Source organism: Schistocerca cancellata, chromosome 1 (genome assembly GCF_023864275.1).
Source record: "Schistocerca cancellata isolate TAMUIC-IGC-003103 chromosome 1, iqSchCanc2.1, whole genome shotgun sequence".
In the NCBI taxonomy this organism is placed as follows: Eukaryota; Metazoa; Arthropoda; class Insecta; order Orthoptera; family Acrididae; genus Schistocerca; species Schistocerca cancellata.
The window spans coordinates 808,791,138-808,817,240 of NC_064626.1; the positions used below are offsets into that span (position 1 = coordinate 808,791,138).

General features: G+C 43.2%; 1 protein-coding gene across 2 annotated transcripts in view; it reads right to left on the reverse strand.

The window, feature by feature from the left end:
- LOC126188051 (ecotropic viral integration site 5 ortholog) overlaps positions 1–26,103 on the reverse strand; it is a 155,183-nt gene that overhangs the window by 78,540 nt on the left and 50,540 nt on the right. The window lies entirely within an intron of this gene.

A 26,103-nucleotide genomic window follows, 5' to 3' on the forward strand; every position in this document is an offset into this window, starting at 1 on the left:
GGACGGCCACTGAGGAAGCATGGCTCAATATATCTGCAAAGGACTTCCAGCGACTTGTTCAGTCCATAACGTGTCGAGTTGTTTCACCAAGACGGAGAAAAGGAGGTCCGACGCGATATTACGAGTTATCCCACGACTTTTGTCACCTCAGTGTATCTGTGAATGACTGAGTTGTAAGGGAAGTGGGGATCTCGCGGATCGAGGTCCGGCTTATCACACTCGGAGTGTTGAGGAAAATTTAAAATCAATCGTGTGTCAGTTTTCATCATTTGCACGGAATTTTGAACAGGACAAAGATTACCTGTCATTGGGTCCAATGAATGCTCACACCCATTCAAAAAAGCCAGCCGAACAGACGCAGCAGGGGAATGTTGGAGCCTATCAGGAGAATCGAGGTGATGTCTTCAGCCGTCTGATCACTTCGGACGAGCGGTTGGTTTACCATTATGATCGCGAAATAATGTAACAGAGCAAGCGGCGGAAACATGAATATTAACGAACGGCGAATTAGGCGAAGACAAACCATGACGCTGAGAGTTTTTTGGGAACTGCCAGTGCAGTGCTAACACATTATGCTCGTAAGTGGCAAATTGTCACGGAAGCATATAGCCAAAATATCCTGAAAAGTTTTAAGTAGGTGTTTAGGTTTTTATGTTTGTAACGCCACGTAGCGCTCTGTATGAAAATCACTGGCTGTGCTGTGTGCAGTCTGTGGCTGGTTGGCATTGTTGAAATATTCGCTATTGTAGTGTTGGGCAGTTGGATGTGAACAGCGCGTAGCGTTGCGCAGTAGGAGGTGAGCCGCCAGCGGTGGTGGATGTTGGGAGAGAGATGGCAGAATTTTAAGAGCGGACGATCTGGAAATTTGTAAGACTGGATGTCATGAACTGAAATATATATTATGACTTTTGAACACTTTTAAGGTAAATACATTGTTTGTTCTCTATCAAAATCTTTCATTTGCTAACTACGCCTATCAGTAGTTAGTCCCTTCAGTAGTTAGAATCTTTTATTTAGCTGGCAGTATTGGCGCTCGCTGTATTGCAGTAGTTCGAGTAACGAAGTTTTTTGTGAGGTAAGTGATTCATGAGAGGTATAGTTCATTGTTAGTCAGGGCCATTCTATTGTAGGGATTATTGAAAGTCAGATTGCGTTGCGCTAAAAATATTGTGTGTCAGTTTGGTGTTGATCAGGATAAGTAAAGAGCGAAATGTCTGAGTACGCTCCGTTGTGCTCAGCTGTTTGAAAATCAAATAACGTAATGGGTATCCAAGCACAGTAATTCATAAATGTTTTTAAGGGGATATTTCAAAGTATACGGAAAGAAATCAGTAAGTTGGTTCAAATGGCTCTGAGTACTATGGGACTTATCATCTGAGGTCATCAGTCCCCTAGAACTTAGAACTACTTAAACCTAACTACTCAGTCCCCTAGAACTTAGAACTACTTAAACCTAACTAACCTAAGGACATCACACACATCCATGCCCGAGGCAGGATTCGAACCTGCGACCGTAGCGGTCACGCGGTTCCAGAACCGCGCCTAGAACCGCACGGCCAAACCGGCGGGCGAAATCAGTAAGTGTCGCGGAGGGGGTGTTTTTCCCCATGACAACGCCCCAGATCATTCTGCACAGCACATCGTGACAAGTACTGCTTCTCTGGTCTATCAAATTGTCTCATCCCTCAGTATTCCCCTGACATGGCACCCAGTGATTTGTCCCTCTTTCCTCGGATTAAGAGACCATTGCGTGGCATGTATTCCAGAATGACGACGAAATTATTGTTAAGGTAAAACGTTTCTTGACCAGACAAATTGCATAGCCGACTTCCGTAACCAATTGAACCATCGTTGGTGACTATCTATTCCTCTACACGTACACCACTCATGCGACACATTTTTCCCATGCTCGCAGCTTTATAATAATCATGACTATTTACTCGGCACTGCATACGTAGTGACTAATGACCAGGTTCCCATGGATCATGGGGCCCTATGGAACCTAATAAGACAAAAATAAAAGTTCAAATGGCTCAAATGGCTCCGAGCACTATGGGACTCAACTGCTGTGGTCGTAAGTCCCCTAGAACTTAGAACTACTTAAACCTAACTAACCTAAGGACACCACACACATCCATGCCCGAGGCAGGATTCGAACCTGCGACCGTAGCGGCCGTGCGGTTCCAGACTGTAGCGCCTTTAACCGCTCGGCCACTCCGGCCGGCAAAAATAAAAGTAAGTACCACTTGTTTGCGCCTAGACGTTCCGTCTGAGCCTGAGACAATGACCGCGAGCTGGGACAGTTCGATGAGCGGCCTGGTCATAAATCTGAGCGCAGAGAGAGAGGGAGGGAGGGACAAGTGCAGGGGCGTCTGCTGGCGGCGCGGCCGCGTGACCCCGCGCGGGGTCAGCACGCAATCAATAGCCGCGGTCGCCGCTGCCTCTGCCGCTGCCGCCGCCCAGCGCTCCGACAACGCCACGGGGCTTCGCGCTCGCCGGGCTTCGTGCCTCACGTCACGCGGAACACTGCGCTTCCTGCACTTCACTCGTCGCCATCCTGGTGGGAAGCTACTCTGCAATTACATATCACAATAACAAGTTCACGCATAACCATCAACCTTAAGCTACGTTTCGCGAGGTGCGGAAATTTATCGCAGCGCGCTGTGGAACACACTTGCGTCTTCCGCCGTACGAGTCAAAACGTAAAAAACTGAACTACTCTTCTTTTGTAATTTGACAACTATACATTACCAATTGTCAACCACAAAAATTCCATTGTTGTTTGGGTACATGGAAGCCCATGAATCGCTGCAAATTGAGTAAGTAGCCGAACACAACCATTTACAGTCTATGGGTTTTGCTGGACCAGAGGACCCAGCCCATTGCATGTAAATACAGCCCACGCCATTATGGAGCCACCACCAGCTTACACAGTGCCTCATTGACAACTTGGTTGGTTGGTTTGTTTGGGGTAGGAGACCAGACAGCGTGGTCATCGGTCTCATCGGATTAGGGAAGGGTTGGGAAGGAAGTCGGCCGTGCCCTTTCAGAGGAACCATCCCGGCATTTGCCTGGAGTGATTTAGGGAAATCACGGAAAACCTAAATCAGGATGGCCGGACACGGGATTGAACCGTCGTCCTCCCGAATGCGAGTCCAGTGTCTAACCACTGCGCCACCTCGCTCGGTGACAACTTGGGTCGATGGCTTCGTGGGATCTGTGCCAGAACCCTGCCATCAGCTCTTACCAACTTAATCACTCATGTGGCCAAGCTACGGTTTTCCAGTCATCTAGGGTCCAACTGGGGTCCAACCTAAATGATTAGGAGCCCAGGAGAGGCACTGCAGGCTATGTCACGCTGTTAGCAAAAGCACTCGCCAGATCGCTCGCTGCCATAGCCCATTAAAGCCAAATTTCGCCGCACAGTCCTAACGGATACGGTTCGTCGTACGTCCCACATTGATTTCTGCGGTTATTTCACGTAGTGCTGCTTGGCTTTTAGCATTGACAACTGCACACAAACGTCGCTGCTCTCGATCGTTAAGTGAAGGCCGTCGGCCACTGGGTTGTCCGTTGTGAGAGGTAATGCCTGGCATTTAGTATTCTCGGCTCGCTGTTGAGACTGTGGATAACTATCATTACGCGTTCAAAGTCTTAGTTCCCGCCAAACTCACATCGGAAACATTTTCACATGAATCACATGAGTACAAGTAACAGCTCTGCCAATGCGGTGCCCTTTTATACCTTGTGTACGCTATACTATCACCATCTGTATACGTTCACATCGCTATCCCATGATTTGTCACCTCAGTGTATACGACCTGTCACGAAACTAATTCGTTTGTATCTATAGTCATACATGAGAAGGACTCCAAACACTGGAATAGTACTCTAGAATTAATCGTGCTCTTTTCTTTAGAATTTCATTTGATTTTCTCCTTGGCACCTTCCATAATATTGGTTTGCTCAAATGCTTCAAATGGCTCTAAGCACTATGGGGCTTAACATCTGAGTTCATCAGTCGCCTAGACTTAGAACTACTTAAACCTAACTAACCTAAGGACATAACACATAGCCATGGCCGAGGCAGGATTCGAACCTGCGACCGTAGCAGCAGCGCGGTTTCTGACTGAAGCGCACAGAAACGCTCGGTCACAGCGGCCGGCCATTGGTTTGCTGCTCAAGATGATCACTACTACTATTGTTATCAGGTACTATCTGCGCTCTCTCTCTTTGTGTCCGCAGTTCGTGGTCTCGCGGTCACGTTCTCGCTTCCCTAGCACGGGGTCCCGGGTTTGATTCCCGGCGGGGTCAAGGTTTTTTCACCTGCCTCGAGATGACTGGGTGTTTCTGTTATCATCATTCATGAAAGTTGCGGATTGGACTGAGCAGAGGTTGGGAATTTGTACGGGCGCTGATAACGGCGCAGTTGAGCGCCCCACAATCCAAACATCATCATCCTCATTATCTTTCTCTTTGTTATTACACGTTATCTTACTTTTATCCACATTTAAAGAGGGTTGTCATTCAATTCTTTGGAGTCTTCCAAAGAAACTAGATCATTAGAGGAAGATGAACGAAGGAAAAAAATATAAGAAATATAAGCAACATAAAAAATTCGTCAGAATAGAAAAATGAATACTGAACCACCCTGCAATGGACTGCGCCCAAAGTATAGCTCAGAGAATGGGGTGACAAATTTAAACGCTCGCAGAAAAAGAGAGATCTGCGAGATAAAAACGCGTTAGCCGGTAGGAACGGGTGAGCACTTTGCGTTGCGCGCCCGTAGCGGAGTGCCGCAAATTGCAGGCGCGAGGGTGGCTGAGGCGCCGCCGAGAGTGGGGACCACCCCCGCCACCTCCGCCGTCGCCGCCGAGGGCTGGCGAACAATGGGCCCGCGGAAATAAAGCCGGCGCTCGCACGACCCGTTCCGCTCATTCTGCGAGACCTCTCCACGCCTCTCGTTATTCGGAACGCCTTTCTGGCCTTCAAAGACAAAAGCGCGACCAACAATACCACATATACTACCCGCGCAATCGCTATACAGTAAATATCAGCGGCGTATCAATAAACAAATGCGGTGAACTCCGCACACTATGCCTTATGTTTGCAAGCAGCCACGCCATTACCATATGGCAGGGTGTGACATGACAAGTTCTGCAGGGCGGCGCTGAAGCGTGCGAAGCGTGAGTGTCTATACCAGAGGAGGCGCAGCGAGCTTTGGAGCTGAGGCGCTGTGCCGTGCTGTAGAGAGACGTGGCACGGACGTTTCGGAAGAGCTCTACGCGGCTAACGGTTCGAGGAGTGTAAGTCGCAGCTTGAGAGATCTATGATTTTGTTCGAGCTCTCGATCGTCCTGTGATGTGGCGACTTCCGTTGGCACTGTTTCTACGTCGTTTCTTACTGTTATCAATGTACTAAGCTGTTAATATTTTTTTCGGCTCGTGCATATGTTCGTAGTCTTCCCGCGCTGGGGTAACTTTTCCATGCCGCGAGTGTAGAAATCACATGGTTCTGATGCGAAGAACTCGTCGAGCCATGTTCGCAGCGCATTTTCATCCGGAAAGGCAGTTTCCTGAAGGTTGTTCGATAGTGAGCGGAAAACGTGAAAATCTGATGGCGCAAGATCAGGTGAATAAAGTGAGTGCGATGTTGCAGCCCAACTCCTGTATAGTGATTTTTGTCAGTCTAGCAGAATGCGGGAGGGCTTTACCGAGGACTAACATCACGCAGTTGTCCTGGTCATTGTTATTGGATTGCGTACAAGACGTCTCAGTTGTCAGCAGTGATGGTTACGCCTCGAGGGAGCAATTCGTAGTACACAACATCATCGCTGTTCCACCAGATGCAATAAAAGTATCTTTTGTGGACGAGAACAGGTCTTTGTACGGGAAGTCACTGCTTATGTTAGCATAGAGACGACATTCACGTCACCAGTAACGATGCAAGATAGGAATGGTCGGTGTTGTTCAGGAGCCATTTGATGACGAGCAAGCATTGATGTACTTATAGCCACCGCTGATTTTTAAAATTTTGGCTTATAACACACGGTACCTATACACCCGATTTTTGAACCTTCCCCATTCGATGCAAATGACGCAAGATAGTGGAATGATCACAGTTCATCACACTGCCAGTTCTCGAGGACACTGGCATGTATCATTGTGAATTAATGCGTTTAAATAAACGATCTTCATCAAACCTTAAGGTCTTCCTGAACGTGGGGAGTCACTTGTCAAAACGATCCTCCTCAAAACGAGAAAATAATTTTCTTGCTGTATTCTGTCCAGTGGCGTTATCCCCATACGTGGCGCAGTTTCTGCCTGGGGCCCTATTCTGTATCGTTCATGCCGATCGGTGTAGTGGGTTAGCCTCGGTAGTGATGTCAGTTTTGGACTCTTATCCGAAGTTCCTATTCAGTAAGTTGCTGAGACCTGATACCTGTCAGTCCTCCTGCCAATTTTTCGAAGACTGTACCTAGAGGTTTTGAATTTCGGTTTGGCCCTCTGGTTCGGTAGGTTTATTTAGATCTAGAATTTGTTATTTTAAACATATTGAGCGGTTTTAGCTTCGGGTTTAGTGATTGTGTTACCGAAGAATCGACAGGACGCGTCCAGGTGGAAAGTGAGTTCATAGTAGACTATTTTCCTTTGTTAGAAATATGGTTTGTATCGTTGTTACCGTGAATGATTATACCATAAAAAACAGTTTCGGTCAATATTGTCACAAAATACCTGTTATTTTTACGTAATTAAGAGTTTAAAAAATCATTAAAATTCAAAATTCCGGCTCTGCGTACGTGTCACATGAGTGTTAGCTGAAATTACTAGCGACTTCGCGTACTCTTTACCGCAAATGGTTTACTTATTAACTATCTAAACGCATTTAAAACTTATAAGTAACCATGCGAAGGAATTTTGTGAAACCTGATACAGCAAACTTTCCAACATTTCATGCATTTCCTGCTTACGCCCGCATCATTCGGCAATGAAATCAGTCTGCGTCTCTTTTGAATGCAATTACATAAAATAAAGTACTGACAATACCCGAGTTATAGTAACAAAGTTGGTACGGCGAGAACTAGCGTGGCAAAGGATGTAGGTTCGTATACCGCCGGATACAGAATTTTTTTTTCCTCTTCGTGTTTGCAATACATTCTAAGACTTCGTTAATTGTCAAAGTTACGCTTTTTTATGAAATATTCGTCGTAAGTTGCACATAAGAGCGCGCTTTCTCAGTAACGAGTATCTCCGTTTTCGTGACTTCTAACGTTTAAGAAATGAAAGATGAAATTACTGTGCGTGAAACAACTGACAGTGACATTTATACTGCTTCTTGTCAAAAATAATTCACCCTTTTTTTTGGGGGTGGGGGGGGGGGGCGGGGGGGAGGGGACGGTATGCGTAGCGATTTCCGAGAGTGTGGTTAGACAGGAATCTAAGAGCACAACTAAATTACTGCGAATGAAACTAACAGCAATCGCCTTTATACTCTAGTTTGTCACAAGTATTTATCTGCGATCGAATCGTTAACAACAGTAGACAGAGATGAAAGGTTCCCGCCACAATATTTTCAGACTATACCACCATATATGAAACATTTTGATTCATCGGATGCATGTTATCAACTACAACGAACTTCTATAGATGCACTCGCCACACGCTCTCGAAAAGGCGATTTTTAAATTTTTTATGAACCAAATCGTTGATGCATCATATAGGGAAGTAGGCTACTTCATCATTTGGATCTCTAGGAGCGAGTTACTTCAGTCTATGTAACTAATTTAAGGCAGTTTATTCCTATATGCGTTTCGCTTCTTTTATTTGTGAAGCATCATCAACAGTAAAGAAAGCGATACGCGTATGGCAATAAACAAACTGCCTTCATTTTGTTGCATAGACGGAACGTACCTCCATGAATTTTGAACAAACTAAGGAACGACGAAGAACAGAAAAAATGACGAATTTTTCGGATGTTTCTATAGATGCATTTGTACAATATGGTACTACACTCCATTCCTAACTCATATTCCGAAACGTAAAATCCAAAACAAGACGTCGATTTGACTGAGAATAAAATGACATGTGTGACATTTACGACAGTTTCCAGGATAGTTAATATTCTATCGTTATCATGCATTCATTCATGGAAGCCTGTGGTCGGCGAAATTTGACAGTATTACGTAGTCTTCACTACTCTTTTCAGTACTGTGAAGAATGGCGTGCCTGTGTCGGCTTCTAGCCGCTTCGAGTTCGTGCCGCTGTGGCGTTGCAGTGCGCATACGCGGATCTGAGGCAGACTGCTTTTGATTGGTTGCACGAGGAGAACTGACAACAGCGTTTAGGTTCGCTCTGTCATCCCTCTACTGAACTAAAACAGAAGAATATGTCGTCAATGTTCCGATTTCTGTTCTTGGCAGTCCATTTTCTAGCGTCCCCAGCTACACTCAATACCTCAAAATGACGAAATGACAATATGTAAACTAAAATAAAAAATAAATAAACCCAAAGCAACCGGAATACAAATATGCAAACTCAAAATGGTAAGAACCAATTTAATAATAAAAATAAACATGAAACACTAAATGCAATATCTTCTATGGTGCAGGTCATATGTAGAAATAGCAACGAAGGCAAATAAATAAAGAGCAACTAAAAGATTGCAATCCCGATCCAGTCATATTTTCAAGCTTTCGCACAAGCCACATTCTAGTTAGTGAGTCTGTTGGCATGTCGGGCGTTACTGCTGTAATTTATTCTCGTGACTGCAAGTAGGGTCAGTTTAATATGACTTGTGTCCTTTACTAAGCATATAATTCTTATTTAACTTTCTTCCTCGCTTTATCTGAATGTTTCCATTTTGTTTTGAAGGAGATTAGAAGCAGGTAACTTTTTTACGCATTATTCCAGTACGCCAACAGGGATAGAATTGCTTATTTGGAACCCATATGGTAAAACGTAGTCTCTAATAACCAATTGAAACACTTTACTGGCATCAGAACCAAGCTATATTTTCGCGTTTGGCTGTTACTTCTACTTAACTGACCGCAAATGGTTATAAAGATATATACAGGGTGTTTCAAAAAGAATACACGCGTTAGAAACTATCAATTGCTGCGCCACAGCTCAGTTATTGGAGGAATGAATGCAACGTCTAGTTTATATCCAGTCCCGATAGACGTCTGCTGTCTTCTATTCGCTTGGTTACCGTTCGTGTTGCAAAATGGCTACTTCACAGCAGAAAATTTTGTGCTCTCGAGTTTGCCAAGTGTACTCCGAATACATGGAACATTCGCAGCTAGTTCTGACAATTAGTAGACGTAGGTTCAAACGGCTCTGAGCACTAATGGGACTTAACATCTAAGGTCATCAGTCCCCTAGAACTTAGGTTAGTTAGGTTTAAGTAGTTCTAAGGACATCACACACATCCATGCCCGAGGCAGGATTCGAACCTAAGGTCATCAGTCCCCTAGAACTTAGGTTAGTTAGGTTTAAGTAGTTCTAAGGACATCACACACATCCATGCCCGAGGCAGGATTCGAACCTGCGACCGTAGTAGCAGCGCAGTTCCAGACTAAAGCGCCTAGAACCGCTCGGTCACCGCGGCCGGCCGACTTGCTACAGCAGTGCCTTTATGTACTCAGTTCTTCTGAATACCGCACTTCTTAAGGCGATAATACGAATTCAAGGTGATGACAGCGTAGGGTTAATAATCTCTCAACATTTTAAAGCAGTGCCGCTGCTTTCACTGTTACAGAAAAGATATAGCCATATAGGCACTTTATGAAGATACGCTGTTTCTCGGCAGAGTAGATTTGCTGAAACAACTTGGTTATCTGAAAAGGAGCAGTTTCAATAAATGTTACATAGCATTTACTATTTCGGTTTCTATTGTCTTTAAAATAAGGAACGAAGATTTAAGTTTAACGTCTCGTCAATGTCATCGTTATTAGTAATGGAGCCGTACCACGTTTTCTCGAAGATAGAAATAAGAAAGTTCCAGGGATTCCCACTTGAGTTTATGAAGCATTTTCGCAATAGTTGCATGCTGTCGAACCTATTGGTAACATCTAGCAGCATCCCGCTCAATGTCTCGGTGTCTTTCTTTAATCGGACTTTGTGGGAATCATCAAGACTCCAGCAGTATTCAAGAATGTGTCCCACAACGGTTCTTTTCCGTCTCAGGGAAGTTTATTATACTCTTACTGAGAATATAGTCAAGACTTTTGCAGTAAACCAATGTTAAGGATATTGGTCTGTAATTTTGGGGGTCCTTTCTTCTACCCTGCGCTTCTTTCCACTCGCGGCCTTTGCACCGGGCTGGAGATTCGCTATAAACGCTTCTAAGGATAAGGCCAACAACGAAGAGAGAGTCCTTTCTGTGAAATCGAACTGGAATTCCTTCTGCACCTGACGATTTTTGTAGTTTTATTTCCAAATTGAACCCATTCTTATCTCTCAGATACACTTTATTATACACTTCAACTACCTGTATTTTTCTTAATAAATTTTAAAAATTTACAATCGAAAAATTGTTTTAAAAACTGACCTAGAATAGGGTTGTAAAATGTACATAATCATATAAATTTGGGGGGAAAATTTTACGTACACAAAATACTATTCCGAGACTGCTCCTAATTTCAACTCTTAAAAGAATAAAATGTCAGTAATCTGTAACAAATCTGTTACGTTTGTTAACTTCAAAACAAAGTTTCGAAACAATTATTCGTTTATGTTATAGAGGTGATTCGTTTTACATTGGTGTATTTGCATAAATCACACATCTGATCATCTTTCTCAACACCTGCGCAATCAAAGAGGATTTTATGGTCTATGGAATGATCCATATTGGCCGACATGGCATATTTTGGACATCACAACATAACAGAACCAGATTGGCCGCAAATCGAACAATAAGTAACCATCTACTATTCTTAATAAACGACATAGTTTAAATCTTTAGTGTACATGTTCATTAATTATTGCTTATGTTTGAAAACGTGTCTCCAAAAATTTTGTCAAACAACGAAAATAATTTTTCTGCGCCGTAACTCACACGGTGCCTGGAGACGAACTGGAATCATTACAGAGTATCATGGGAACATTTTGCAGCAGATCATGTGTCTCCTGCTTGGGAGCACCACTTCACGGATGAGAAATCACGGTATTCCACATAGCCCGATTATTCCTAATGGCGGAAGTTCATCTTTTTTCGCTTACAGAAAGTTTCCTTTTTTTTCTCTTCAATCGGGTGTGCCTAACGATCAACATACACGCACGTTGTTGTGCAGAATAGTTTCACGTCGAAGTTGTCCCCGCACCCTCTAGAAGACCACAAGAGATTTGATTTCCGTAGTATTTATGGCGTACAATGGGTAAGAGTTCTAGGAAAACCTACAAAATATTGTGATCAAATCAGTTTCAGCCGTAAGTAGCTGAAGATGGTCGCTTGCCCACCCCGTTCATTCTCCTCCTCAACCTAACCCGAGCCCCTGCCACAAAGCGTACAATGAACTCATATGTAAGCTACAGCTGCATGCACTCAAGTACCATTAGGCACCAAAGTGTACACCCCTAAAGCGCCACAACGCATTGGCCATGTGTCATAGCTGACGCTGTTCCATCAAGTGAATAACCTCAGTGACGAATATAGATTAAACTGCCGCGAAAAGTTATTTAGTTAAAGACTTAGATAAGGGCACTCCATGGCAGCGGAGCGAGCATGCATACCTCTTCAGTTTGTGGTTCCGTAACCAGTGATGTCAGCTGGTTCTTCAGTTCCATATAATTATGTTTTCCTCGAGTCCGTATCAAACAGCTGGTAGCCGCTTGATACTCTAGTACATTCGGTGTAAAGGAAACAGCGTGCCAGTGTTGTCAGCTGCATGTCTGTCAGTGCTCCACGGGGCAGTATCGACTTCAACGTGCGGTGCCTGTACTCGGCTGTTCGAAGTCAGAAATAAAAGACCATGACATTAAAAAAAAGTGCTAAACATCAGGACTTTAAATGAGACCCAAGCTCGCTGCTGTGAACTATGTCTAATACAACTAAATCTGCTTACATATATACTTCGTATACGACTGTGCAGGAAATGGTAGAGAGTACATCGTACAAATGTTATTGATTTTCTGTCCGTTCACGTTTTAGTATTCAGCGAGGGAAAAATGACGGTCTGTCTGCCTCCGTATATACAGTAACCTCTTATCTCAGTCTTACGATCCTTATGTGAGATACACTTTCGAAACTGTGACAGGAGCGGTGCGCGTCGGACCATACACGGATAAGTGAAAGCCAGCGAGACAAGTGACGTCATAACTGCCCACATGCATATGTAAGAATGTCGCAGTGTAACCACTTGGCTGTAGCAGGAGTGGTATAAGCGGAGACCAGTGGGTACTTAAGAACTGACTAGGGATGTGTTATGAGAAGGAATGAGTAGCTGTGAATGCTGTTACAAACAAAACGTTGGGACAAAAAATGTCTGTCGTCTCGTCTCCGGTGTCATATTTGATCATTCCAGCGGTTGGCAGAGAAGTTTGAGAAGAACAGCAGCCTTTCTCACAGTACACACTTCAGCACTGTGCGCAGAACTGATCGTGGTTCCTTGGTTCGTCAGTCGAGCGGTAGGCTTCAACCAGAAACTCCGAATGGTCCGTACTAATCTAGGCTGTAACTTCTAAGACATGTGCCAACAGGCTGACGACTAAAGGTTCCCCCTAAATGGGTCAGTATGCACAATGTCAGAGGCTGCTCTCGATTTTACTGACTAGGTGGGGTCCACGGTGCGAACGAGATTTTTTTCTTGAAGTGATTCACCATCCAGTTCACGTAGGAGACTTCTGGGTATTAGTGCTAGATCCAAAGAAATTCCCATAAGATGAGACTGTTAAAATCGAAGTTATCAACCGCCAGAGCAGCCTCAAAGTGTTAGAGTTCGAAGTGCTCCTAGAAAGCAGAGGAGTTCACATCATTCTAGGTACAGATCGCTGTGTAATGTCCAAAATCAAGAACAGTGAACTTTTTGTAATGGATTTTAATGTATATCGAAAGGATAGCTTAATGGGAAATGTATACTGTGTATTCGTCGCAATACCGAAGAAAATCAAACCCACCGAGATAGAAACAAACTGCACGCAGTATCGTTTGGGCAAGATTCAGTATCACAACTGGATCCTATCTATCAGCAGACTCCCCCTTGGATGTACCCGAAAACCTTAGTGAAAGCACCAATCCACTAACACGTATGTTCCCAAATTTTTATGTCATTAGAGTAGGTGAATTTAATCAGCTCTCGATTGGGATGGACGGGACAAGACATGCTGCGAAAGAATACTAAATTATTTATGCTTTCTTACGAAATTACATAAAACATAGTTCGGAAGCTGACTTCAGACGGGTGTATATCAAATCTAATGGAAGAGCTAGTGCTAACCTCTTTGAAAATGTTTGTCTTGAAACGTATCAATGAACAATTATACTAACTTTATTACCAAAGAACAAATGGCAATAAAACAAGCAGTGAACTGGATACCGATGCTGTATTTTTATGCCTGAAGGAAGAACTTGAAATTTTTAGCTCTGTGCAAGAGCACGGAGAGGAACTGTCGCCCAAGTCTAGAAAGCTAGTTGACCAAGCACTGGACAAGATATGTACAGAAGGGAACAGCTCGTGACGGGAGGAACCCTTTACAATTTACTGTTTCTGTAAATAAATTTATAAAGAAACAGCGACTACTGCTCCATAGAAGTGAAAGTATAGGGCTATAAATAGAGAAATGCTGAATGAAATGCGCTTGGCTGTCGCGAGGGCACGGCATGAAGCCTTAAAATACTATCGTAGCGATATTGTTGATAGCTTCCAAAGATGGAATAACATCGAATATCTTTATTGCTAGTTGTTTCAGTTCGTTGGTAGCTTTCTGGACTAATGTTTTGCAACGAAGGAACTATAGACGCGCAATGTAAACAATCATTAACGAGAGCGAGAGGTCTCACAGAAGGCCATGACGAGTGTGTTGCCTATACAGCATCGTTTAGGGGTTCCTAGCTGCGGAAGCCCATATCGAGCGTGTTGGGAAATTTTAAACTAGGGGTCGTTGTAAGCTTGAAGACGTAAATATCCATTTCTCACTGTGAAAGTACGTTAGTGGGCAAGTGATGCATTCTTGTTTTATTTTGCAGCTCAGGTCTCCTTTCACGCAGTCTCCTATGGAGTTAGTCCGTACCCTTTCTTCAGACATGTCAACTTCGTCAACTGTTTTACACACCTTTAATCACCGATATTCTTCTACCATAATATGCACTTTCTCGTTGTTGGAGGAGGAGGAGATTTGTGATTAACGTCCCGTCGACAACGAGGTCATTAGAGACGGTGCACAAGCTCTGAATAGGGAAGGATGGAGAAGGAAAGCGGCCGCACGCTTTCGAAGGAACCATCCAGGCATTTGCCTTAAGCGATTTAGGGAAATCACGGAAAACCTACTCTCTCGTTGTTCCAGTGCGTGTTTGCAGGTTTGGGAATGCTTCACTTCGTTGATCTTCAAGAGACGTTCAGCCGTGTTTGAAGTCGACCTTCAATATCTTAGCAGACGCAAACCGAAGGATCCGACTCAGAATAAGCCGGCATCAACTTGTATCAATATCCGCAGGTTATAGATCGCCTCGATAGCGAATCTATTCATTTGAACAAAAACACAACGTGACTGATTCTAAGAAATATTTCACAAACAATTCATGAAGTCTGAACAAGAATTTCTAAGATTTACTGTACATAAAAAGGGGTTTGTAATTAACTGTTCGGGAAATATGCATTTCCGATAAACTTTTGCGGGCCTGTCATGTCAAGAAATCACCACTAAGTTTTTGGAGATAATTAAAGTTTACAATGTATTCTATGAAACATTTTCTATTACCTACACACAATTATGTGACTAACGATGGTAATAATAAACCACACAGACAGCAAACTTTTTAGTACCGTAAATGTAACCATAAAAACGGGAGGAGAAGCGCCATCGGTATGGTACAAGATCAGTTACTGTACTTCAGATCTTAATGTTGGTAAATCACTGAAGCTTTAATGTCAACCAACAAGATTTATGACACAATCCAAGGAGTGTCGCCTTTCAGAGTAACAGACGCTTGAAAAGTCCTCTATCTTCTGACGGAAATCTTTGAATCAACGATGACTATGGAGTAGGAGGAGGAGGAGGAGGAGGAGGAGGAGGAGAAGAAGAAGATTAGAGTTTAACGTTTCGTTGATAGTGCGGTCATTAGAGGGAATACAAAGAAGAAGCTGCTGCTCCGCAAACGCGAATGACAACATCGAGCAGAAATGTTTGGCTACAGAGGATGTGGCCGTAAGTCTTCTAAGTACAACTGGCCATGACGAGTATGAAACAAATCAGCACTTCATGTTAGTCACAGAAAGATATCTTGTAATCCTACATCCAGGAAATGAAAAATGTAGCGGATTTAAACAGCGTATGATTTAGCAGAATTTGTAGCTTTGGAGAAAGCTTTTAACTATTTTGACTGGAATATTCTGTTTCAAGCTCTGACGGTGGCAGGGGTAAAGTACAGGGAACGAAAGGCTATTTACAATTTGTACAGAAACCAGACGGCAGTTGTAAGAGTCGAGGGGCACGAAAGGGAGGCAGTGGTTGTGAAGAGAGTGTTGTAGCTCATTCCGGTAGTTATTCAATCTGTATATTGAGCAGACAGTTAAGGAAACAGAAGAAAAATCTGGAGTAGGAATTAAAATAGAGGGAGAAGAAATAAAAACATTGAGGTTTGTCGATGACATGGTAATTCTGTCAGAGACAGCAAGGGACTTGGAAGAGCAGTTGAACGGAATGGATAGTATCTTGAAAGGAGGATGTATGATGAACATCAACAAAAGCAAAATGAGGATAATGCAATGTCCCTAGTCGAATTAAATCAGGTGATGCTGAGGGGATTAGATCAGTAAATGAGACACCTAAAGTAGGAGATGAGTTTTGTTATTTGGGGAACAAAGTAACTGCTGGAGGTCGAAGCAGAAAGGATATAAAATGTAGACTGGCAATGGCAAGGAAAGCGTTTCTGAAAAAGAGAAATTTGTGAACATCGAATATAGAATTAAGTGTAAGTCTTTTCTGAAAGTATTTGTATGGAATATAGCCATGTAGAGAAGTGAAATATGCATGATAAGCAGATTAGACAGGAAGAGAATAGAAGCTATTGAAAATTGGTGCTACAGAAAATTGCTGAAGATTAGATGGGCAAATCAAGTAACTAATGAGGTGGTACTGAATTGAATTGGGGAGAAGAGGAATTTGTGGCACAACTTAATTAGAAGAAGGGATCGGTTGGTAGGTTGAAATGGTTCAAATGGCTCTGAGCACTATGGGACTTAACATCTATGGTCATCAGTCCCCTAGAACTTAGAACTACTTAAACCTAACTAACCTAAGGACATCACACAACACCCAGTCATCACGAGGCAGAGAAAATCTCTGACCCCGCCTGGAATCGAACCCGGGCGCGGGAAGCGAGAACGCTACCGCACGACCACGAGCTGCGGACGATCGGTTGGTAGGACACATTCTGGGGCATCTAGGGGCCACCAATTTAGTATTGGAGGGAAGTATGGAGGGTAATAATCATAGAGGGAGACCAAGAGATGAATGCACTAAACAGATTCAGAAGGATGTAGGTTGCAGTAGGTACTTTGAGATTAAGAGGCTCGCATAGGATACAGCAACGTGGAGAGCTGCATTAAACCAGGCTTTGGACTGAAGACAACAACAACAACAACAACAACAACAACAACGTTTAGCAGAATAATGATTTGCCGAAACCTGCAATGTTTGGGATAATTGTGTTCATAGATTTCAATAATTTCACCTATGCGTATCTGTGCACAATAAGTGTCACTAGCCTAAAGCTAGTTGGTTCAGCGTTAAACTAATTATTAGCGTGACGTAACAAACTAACTTCAGCCACAAGGTTGGTATGAACATTGCAATTCTCTAGCAGTCTACTATTGCAGTTATTCTGACCGTTTAACTGTCCTGCCCAGCCAGTTGTGCTGTGTCCCAAAGGTGCATATCCACTAGCGAGCTGAGCGGCTTAGCAGGTCTCTTTTAGATTCGAGCGTTGCTCCCGATCTGTTCGTGATTAGCTCGCCACGGGGCACTTACTATCTTCTTTTCCGACGAGCACGAACAGTCGCTATGGCTCGGGGAGAGGGGCGGGGGGGGGGGGGAGGGGGTTGCTACAGTTACAGGCTCGTAAAACCATCTCCATACGGGACACTGCATTCAACGTGCAACACTCTGACATAGTTTACAGCAGACTGTTGGACGCTCAAATGATCCAACGGGTTAATACGGCACGTGTACAGCTACGTGATTATACGCGACTACAGTGCACTCCGCCGTCATCTGCCAACTAACCTACAGGCGACTCCTTGAAACGACCAAGCTTACAAGCTTAGCTAGTCTTCCACTTTTGTCGAAGACTCGAGATAGGGCCTTTGCGTGACACTGCTTATTATGGTAAGTTTTGCAGGCCGTACTATACGTAAGTTTTTTAACATAATTATCCTCGTGTCTAGGCAACCATGTTGCTCCCCCCGTATCGCAACGAGACGAACTTGCATGTGACGTAAGTGGCGTTTGTCCGCTCCATTAGTTTATCTTCAAACGCATGTTCAGAGTATCTGACGCAACTCTACAATGTGCGTTGTCGACGCTCTGACTTCAGAAATACTTGACGTTACACATTCACATTAGAATTGACGGCCTACATGGGGATTAGCTACTTTCTACGCACTCGCAAGCAATGTAGCATAACGAATGGTCATGCGAGACGCGCAGCGTCAGTTTTTTGTAAAGTGTATACGCATCTCAGCAGAACGACAGTGCAACTGTACAACTTAGGAATTTTTCACATAAAGAAACTAACTGCCAAAGACGAATAAAGCGGTAGCTGAAAAAACTGAGATCATAGAAACGACTGAGAAAGAAACTCAGAACTTTGTTCTTCAACCTGACGCCAACTTAGCCATCGAGCAGGAGTAACGAATGTTTCAAACTCACATGTACGCTCCTCCCCTCCTTTTTGCTCCCACGACTCTTGATAATGGTGCCTTCAGTTGCAAATTATGTTTTGGAACACGGAGGTTATTTTTCATACTAATTTACCTCTCATACGTGTTTGTTGTCTACTTTATTTTCAATGGATTTCGAAGTCTTTCATGGCTTGATCTTCAAGCGGTCAGGCACAATTATCGAAATGAAAAACATACGCAAGACTATCTTATTGCTGCATTATAGCGTCCTCTAATGTAAATATTTTTAAGACGATCTCTTATTTCCTTCATTAGAGGATGCTACGGTACAGTAAAAGATATATTTGCGGGTGTATTTCTTTTCGATAACCATCCCTGACGGGCTAAGGTTGAAGCAATAAAAGACTTCTAAACTACTGAAAATGAAATATATAACAAACTTAGCTAAGTGGAAAAATTTTACCGGAGATAGATCACAAAATAACTGCATGTTCCAGAAGTTATTTGATTTAGACGACTAATTTCGGCATCTCAATGCCATCTTCAGGCCTCTATGTGCTCCCATGCCTCAAGATTGCATTTTTGAGTTGAAACTGATCGTCTAAATAAAATAACGACTTCCGAAACCTATGGCTGTTTGGTGATTTTTTTCTTTAGTAAGTATCTGAAGCGGCCGCTGTCCCATATCCACAATAGACCAACAGAAAGGGGAAAATTGTTAAGATATTGGCTTGTGTACTCCAAATTTTAATTCTTCCTTTACTTCCTTTGGCGTATAAAAAAAGCTATGAACGTTAAACACACCACAAAATACTCGTGCCTTTACGTGCTATCACTTGTCGAGAATCTCCTTCCAACATTTACATCTACATGGATACTCTGTAAATCACATTTAAGTGCCTGGCAGAGGGGCCTTCTAACCACCTTCACAATTCTCTATTATTCCAATCTTGTATAGTGCGCGAAAGAATGAACACCTGCACTTTTCCGTACGAGCTCTGATTTCCCTTATTTTACCTTGGTGATCGTTCCTCCCTATGTAGTTCGGTGTCAACAAAATATTTTCGCATTCGGAGGAGAAAGTTGGTGATTGGAATTTCGTGAGAAGATTCCGTTGCAACGAAAAACGCCTTTCTTTTAATGATGTCCAGCCCAAATCCTGTACCATTTCTGTGACACTCTCTCCCGTATTTCACGATAATACAAAACGTGCTGCCTTTCTTTGATTTTTTTCGATGCACTCCGTCAGTCCTATCTGGTAAGGATCCCACACCGCGCAGCAGTGGACGGGCAAGCGTAGAGTAGGGAGTCTCCTTATTAGGTCTGTTACATTTCCTAAGTGTCCTGCCAATAAAACGCAGCCTTCTGTTAGCCTTCCCCACAACCTTTTTGTGTGTGTTCCTTCCAATTTAAGTTATTCGTTATTGTAATACCTAGGTATTTAGTTGTATTTACGGCATTTAGATAGACTGATTTATCGTGTAAACGAAGTTTAACGAATTCCTTTTAGCACTCATGTGGATGACCTCACACACTTCCTTATTTTGCATCAACTGCCACTTTTCGCACCATTCAGATATCTCTTCTAAATCGTTTTGCAGTTTGTTTTGGTGTGTGGACTGTTTCTGAATACAACTTGTCCACGTAACGGTGGGCACACTTTTAAGATTAGAGCAAGGGCAGCGAAGACATGTTTTGAAGAAAAGTAACTTAATGACAGTGGTCAAGAATTAGTGTCTGCAGCATGGAAGTCATACTGAAAAATAACTGTGTAATACGAACGGCTGTTGTTGGGAGACGCGATGTGGTCTGTGAGGGGCTGACGACCGTGAGACGCCTACATCGCTGTAAGGCGTTGTCCATGCCGGTTCTGTGGACACGGCGCCCGCGTGAGTCAGAGATCGTGCCTCACCGGGAAACAAAAAGACACGCAGCTCAAGGCCAAGCACGCCTCCTCGGGCATGGAAGGCGGCTGCGCGCTATGCTATGCTATGCTGAGCTGTGCTGTTCTGGTCTGGTCTGCGGGGAGCCCGGGCTCTCTTATCGCTGTGTGCCTGCAACGGCGCCACAAATAAGGTCTTCGCGGCGGCCACGACACGCCGAGAAGCACGTCCAGCTTCTGCCACTTCGCTAACAAGGTTAGTCGCGCGTCACAGACCCCGTTACTGTCTGCCGCTTTGACATTTTCCAAGTTGGCGGCCGGCAGCGATCAGCTACACCAAACTGGGCGCTACGGAACAGGGGACCCCCGACGACTTTCAGAGTAGGTAACTCGAGCTAAATTACAGTTGTTTAAGGTATTTCAAAAATGCGTCTATGTAACTACTAGAAAGACGCTCATTTATTTTAGCGTATTCGTTTCGTTTATTTAAAACACAATGAGAAGTCTGGAGTCAAACATTTATAACTTTTGTTTCCTTCTAGATCCAAAAACCGTTCACTTCAAAAGATACTGAAGCGTGATTTTTATTTACTTCATTTTTATCTGATTTCGACAAAATGTTGCACTGCTAACGTTTATTTACGTCGCCTGGCAAACTGTAGGTCTGTTTTTGGAAGAACGTTAACAGACACCAATAATGACATTTTGTCGTTTTTTACGTCGAGAAATGCATAGTGCTACAAGCCTAAGCGATATCATGCCTACCATTTGAGTGTTAAACGCACGAATACCCGCAAAACGTGTATGCAGACGATTGTTCCGTATGTTTGCGGAAATCAGACAAAAATGCATAAAGTCATATTTCAGTATCTTTTGCAACGGACTTTTTTCGTATCCAGGAGAAAGTCAAAATTGTAAATGTGTTTGATTCCACACCACTAATGATGTTTTAAATTAATGAAACGAGACGCGTACACTATGGTTAAATAAAGACACCATTTTAGTTGATATAAAGGTGAAATTAAACACCTTAATTAATTGTACGCTAGAATGAAATTTCCTGGCACATTAAAACTGTGTGCCGGACCGAGACTCGAACTCTGGACCTCTGCCTATCGCGGGCAAGTGCTCTACCAACTGAGCTACCCAAGCACGACTCATGACCCGTCCTCACAGCTTTAATTCCGCCAGTGCTTCGTCTCCTACCTTCAGAACTTCGCAGAAGCTCTCCTGCACACCTCTACACTACCACTCCGCTGCACAGTGAACATCCCCCAGGATGTGGATAAGCCATGTCTCCGCAATATCCTTTCTTCCAGGAGTGCTAGTTCTGCAAGGTGTGCAGGAGAGCTTCTGTGAAGTTTGGAAAGTAGGAGACGAGGTACTGGTGGAATGAAAGCTGCGAGTACGGGTCGTGAGTCGTGCTTGGGTAGCTCAGTCCGTAGAGCACTTGCCCGCGATGGGCAAAGGTCCCAAGTTCGAGTCTCGGTCCGGCACAGTTTTAATCTGCCAGAAAGTTTCAATTGTACGCTAATTACGGACACTATAATTACACAAACGAAGAAGTAAAACTACTACTGTCATTTAGACAAGATACAAGCTATTTGCACCATTAATTGGTAAATGAAGAAAATGTGGGATATAAGTACATGGTGTACAAGAACCATGCGTGCGTGCGAAAAGTAATGAGACTGATTTCAATCTACCAAAGTGTTTATATATATATATATATATATATATATATATATATATTTTTTTTTCAAACAAAAATATTGTCCCCCTGACAGTAGTTCCTTTCGGCAGTTATACACCGACGGAGTCGTTCCCAGTCTTGATACCAGCGCTGTAAGGCTTCAACTGGAAGCGCTTTAACATGTCGGTCAATTTCTTTTGAATGTTGTTCACACTCCCACAATGACGTCCTTTGAAGACTTTTTCAGTTTCGAAAAAGAAAAAGAGTCACAAGGACTCAGAGCAGGTGAATGGGATGGCTGTGGAACAACAGGAATGCCTTTTGAGGTAAAAAATTCCGTGGTGGAAGTTACCGTGTGACGGGCGTTGTGACGATGCAGCATACGCTTGTCTGCCAAGTGCAAATTTTCGGACAAAATTCTATGTGCAATTAAACTGTCTAAATTTAACAGGCCATCCAACATCTTTACCGTCAAACGTCGCTCTGATTTCACAAGAGCATGCACCCGTTCGACGTTTTCGTCGCTTTTTAAAGCTGAAGGTGTGCCTGAGCGAGATTCATCTTCAATATGTTCTCTGCGTTTCAAAAATGATTTATTCCAGCGAGAAACTTGTGCTCTTGATAAGGAACGTTCCCCATAGGCCAGTTTCAACTTTTCAAAGATTACGCGCGCGGACTCCCCAAGTTTAACACAAAAGTTGATTGCATAACGTTAATCTAAATTCCTCTGTTCCATATTCGCAACACACAACAAAAACACAGCGTCACTGATGGCACTTTCAAAAATCACGTGATGGCTGTACAGAGTTGAAACTGTGACTAAGGATCTGAAGGGATGACACCCTGGTCTACACAAGTAGAACAACGCAGCGTTGCCAAATCGCTCGCATTGTTGTCAATCTCATTGCTTTTCTCATACTCCTCGTATACAAAATTTTAGTGTTTTGAAAAAATAAAAAGAAACGCTGTTTATTGTGACAAAAATTTCACAGGTGCACCGTTTCCCCGTTTGACTATTAACGTTTAGAGACTATATTCAAATTGCCGAGTGGGAAATATTGTTTTACAAATGTTGTTGAAAATATTGTGCGTTTCAATTATTGCGCAAGTTGCATCTGCGTGCTAATGATTGCGTAACACGCTGAGAGAAGGTCTTAGTGTCCGTTAGGCTGAAGCTGCGGTCATTATTTGTTATACACCTGGTTTTCTCGAGCGTGTTAAAAAATTAGTGGACACGTTTGTCTGCTGTGCGTTAATATAAGTGTCTTTTCAAAGACAGAGACAACAGATTGCAATAAAATGTTATAGTACCCAGTTGTTAAGGATTCATTTCCACTACACGTCGCGCTTTCTTAAAACTGACTTCTATTTAAACATTACATATTAGTTGCACAGACAGTACAGCTGAATTATTCGCAGACAAAAAAATATGTATTGTCGATGTAATGCTACGCAATCTTAGCAATAAGGTAGGAAGGAGGACGGAAAGGAGTGGAGCAGAAGTTTCCAGCAATATGTCTCACTCCCACCCATTCATTCTGAACAGGAGCGTCGAGACGGTTGGTTCTGTAGAAGCGTCTTTCAAAAACTTCCGTTAAGAGCGACTTCGAGGGCTGGATTCATTAACTTTTAGAAAATGCATCTTTGTCTACAATCAAACACGACCTCAAACAGATTATTTTTTTATGTTTTCACAATTCTAACTTAACACAAAAAATTACGCTAAGAAACACTACAGAAGTGTTGTACAATGATTTCATCACAATATTCACTTTGCCAACCATTGTACAACTTTTGGCAGCTGTACAGGAATCCGATTCTATTAAATTTTATTTATCCTACAGACTGAAAAATCACTTTGTCGACTCTAGTACCTGAAATGGTGGTGGTAGTAATTTTTTGTGTTAGTGCGCTCAACGTCAATATTATCAATGTAGTTACTGATATAGAGATGAAATGGTTACAAAATATCAAGCTGGTACATTGACAAGATAAAATCAATCATAATATCGTTAGCTCGCTACCACATTCAAAGTAAGTCCCAAAATGTTCTAAGACATGTACATGTGGTGTAGGGTAAGGCGTTTCAAGACAACTTCATTCCGTTCGAGTGACGAAGTTGATACTCTGGTGTCGGGTGGCTGACTTCAGTCAGCGCACTTTGCTTCAAAAGAAAATGCAAATTTGGCGTAAGACAGACGATCCAGCAGCTACACGACAACAAGGCGTTCTCAGCCATATTGGCAGACAAGCTTTTATGAATGTCACAGTCATTCTATACACTTGGGAAGTAATAAAGACGTAATTTAGTCGGACATAAATGTACGTTAGAAAATGTTTCCTTCGCAATTAGTATTTAAAACTGTATTTCTACAATAATTATGATATGCTTTACATTCTGAAGCTCCTTCAACATGCATGTAGATTTTCGATTTGCGACAGGCTACGATTTCATATAAGCTTTATTTACAATAACTTCCGGTTCCGATCTTTATGAGCCAAAAGTCGTCATGGTAGCAAAGAAATCTTCTGCAGATGGTGTCGGTCTTGGTTTGAACTGCTTTCTGATACCGTTGTACCACTATGTACTAAACAGATTATGATTTAATCATGTATCAGTGATAATTATACCACTAAACAAAACCGTTGCTCCCGGAGACAAGATACAACGCCATGCACCATCTTCTGTAGCCTTTATTATTGTCCCAGTTTGGCGACGAAGAGATTTCTCGAGTTTCTTCACGTACGTCATATCCAACTGAAGCTACTCAATGATTGGATCTCGTAAAGCTACCAAATTTCGGGGATACAGTTTGCCATCTTTCGTCCTTTGTTCCAAACACTTGCAGACGTTCTCTACGTGACTAAGATCGAATGATTTAGTGGCCCAGTCGAATTGCGAAGGAATGTGTGCCTGCAGCTCTGTGAACACGACTGTTGTCTTCTTGGAAGACGGGAATTGTATTCATCATTAAGATGTAGAATAAAAGGCAACTGTACAGGTGCAGATGCAGAGCGGTGACAATGTGCTTCCACAATAGCGTGCATCGAAAGAGTGTGTTTGAAATAAATTTTAAAACGTTCTTCCTAGATTACATTATACGGAGTACAACCAGGCGCGCCCTCGGTTTGTGGTATACACCACAAGCCATTCGGGATGGTCATGGCAGGTGACGTTTGGTTGCACAACATATTCTGAGAACTATCAGAAGGGAGAGAAGTGGGAAAACATCTTGCTTTGCTGAGAGCCAGAGCCAAAGACATTACAGGGTGTTCAAAAATTCAGTGCCCAAAACAACAGGGATGATACAGGAGACGAAAACAGCCATGTGTCCGAAACCCATATTGCGTGAGCATTTAGCATGCGTGTGTAATACTTGAGTGGAGCAGATAAAAGTAATATGTGAACTGGTGGAGGTACCCCTGGATATCAGGAGGAGGATGTGGTTCAAATGGCTCCGAGTACTATGGGACTTTAATATCTGAGGTCACCAGTCCCCTAGAACTTAAAACTACTTAAACGTAATTAACCTAAGGACATCACACACATCCATGTCCGATGCAGGATTCGAACCTATGCCCGAGGCAGATTCGAACCTGCGACCATAGCGGTCGCGCGGTTCCAGACTGAAGCGCCTAGAACCGCTCGGCCACAATTGCCGGCGGATGAGGAGGAGGAGGATGTGGTTTCAGCATGATGGGACCCCAGGAAAGCGCTCTTTGCAGAATCAGTCCGAGCAATAATAGCCAATGCCTTTGGCAATCAGTGGGGGTCGGCCGGGAAGGACCTGTACATTGGCCTGCAAAATCCCCTGACTTCGCCTCATTAGACTGCTTCCTCTGGGGCTACTTGAAGGCCGAAGTGTATTCTACCCCTTTTGACTGGGAGGCGGAAGTAGTTGCAAGAATTGTTGCAGCAGCCACACAAAAAGAGAACACACCACGCATTTTCAGCGAACACGGAATTATCTGCTACGTCAATACCGGCTGAGGTTAATGGCGCTCATTTTTAACAGGTATCGTAACGCAATAGTGATCATAACAATAAAGCGATGAAAAAACATTAAACACGCTTTTTTTTCTCAAGACATTAAAAATTCTCTTGACTGGCGAAGTGACCTATACGTTTGGTCACAGTCCATGTTGAAATAAACATCCTGGTTCATGCTTCCATAGCTCTCGGGTGTACTAGCGGACCCGATCGTCAGAAGTCCACGATATTTCGGAGGACAACTATTCCACCATCTCTAGCGGTGCCTGAAATCACACGTAATCCAGTTCATGTTCACAGTAACGTGAAACAATGTGCCAAAGTCTCGGTACTGGAAACACCCCCAAAACATCACAAAACTACCTCTGACCTGACCACCACCACCACACACTATGGTGGATTTTTTTTTGTCACGTTGGGCCGTCGGGTCAGTATATTCCTTGTTTCATTTGAAAAGAGAAAAAATCCCAACTCGTTGGACC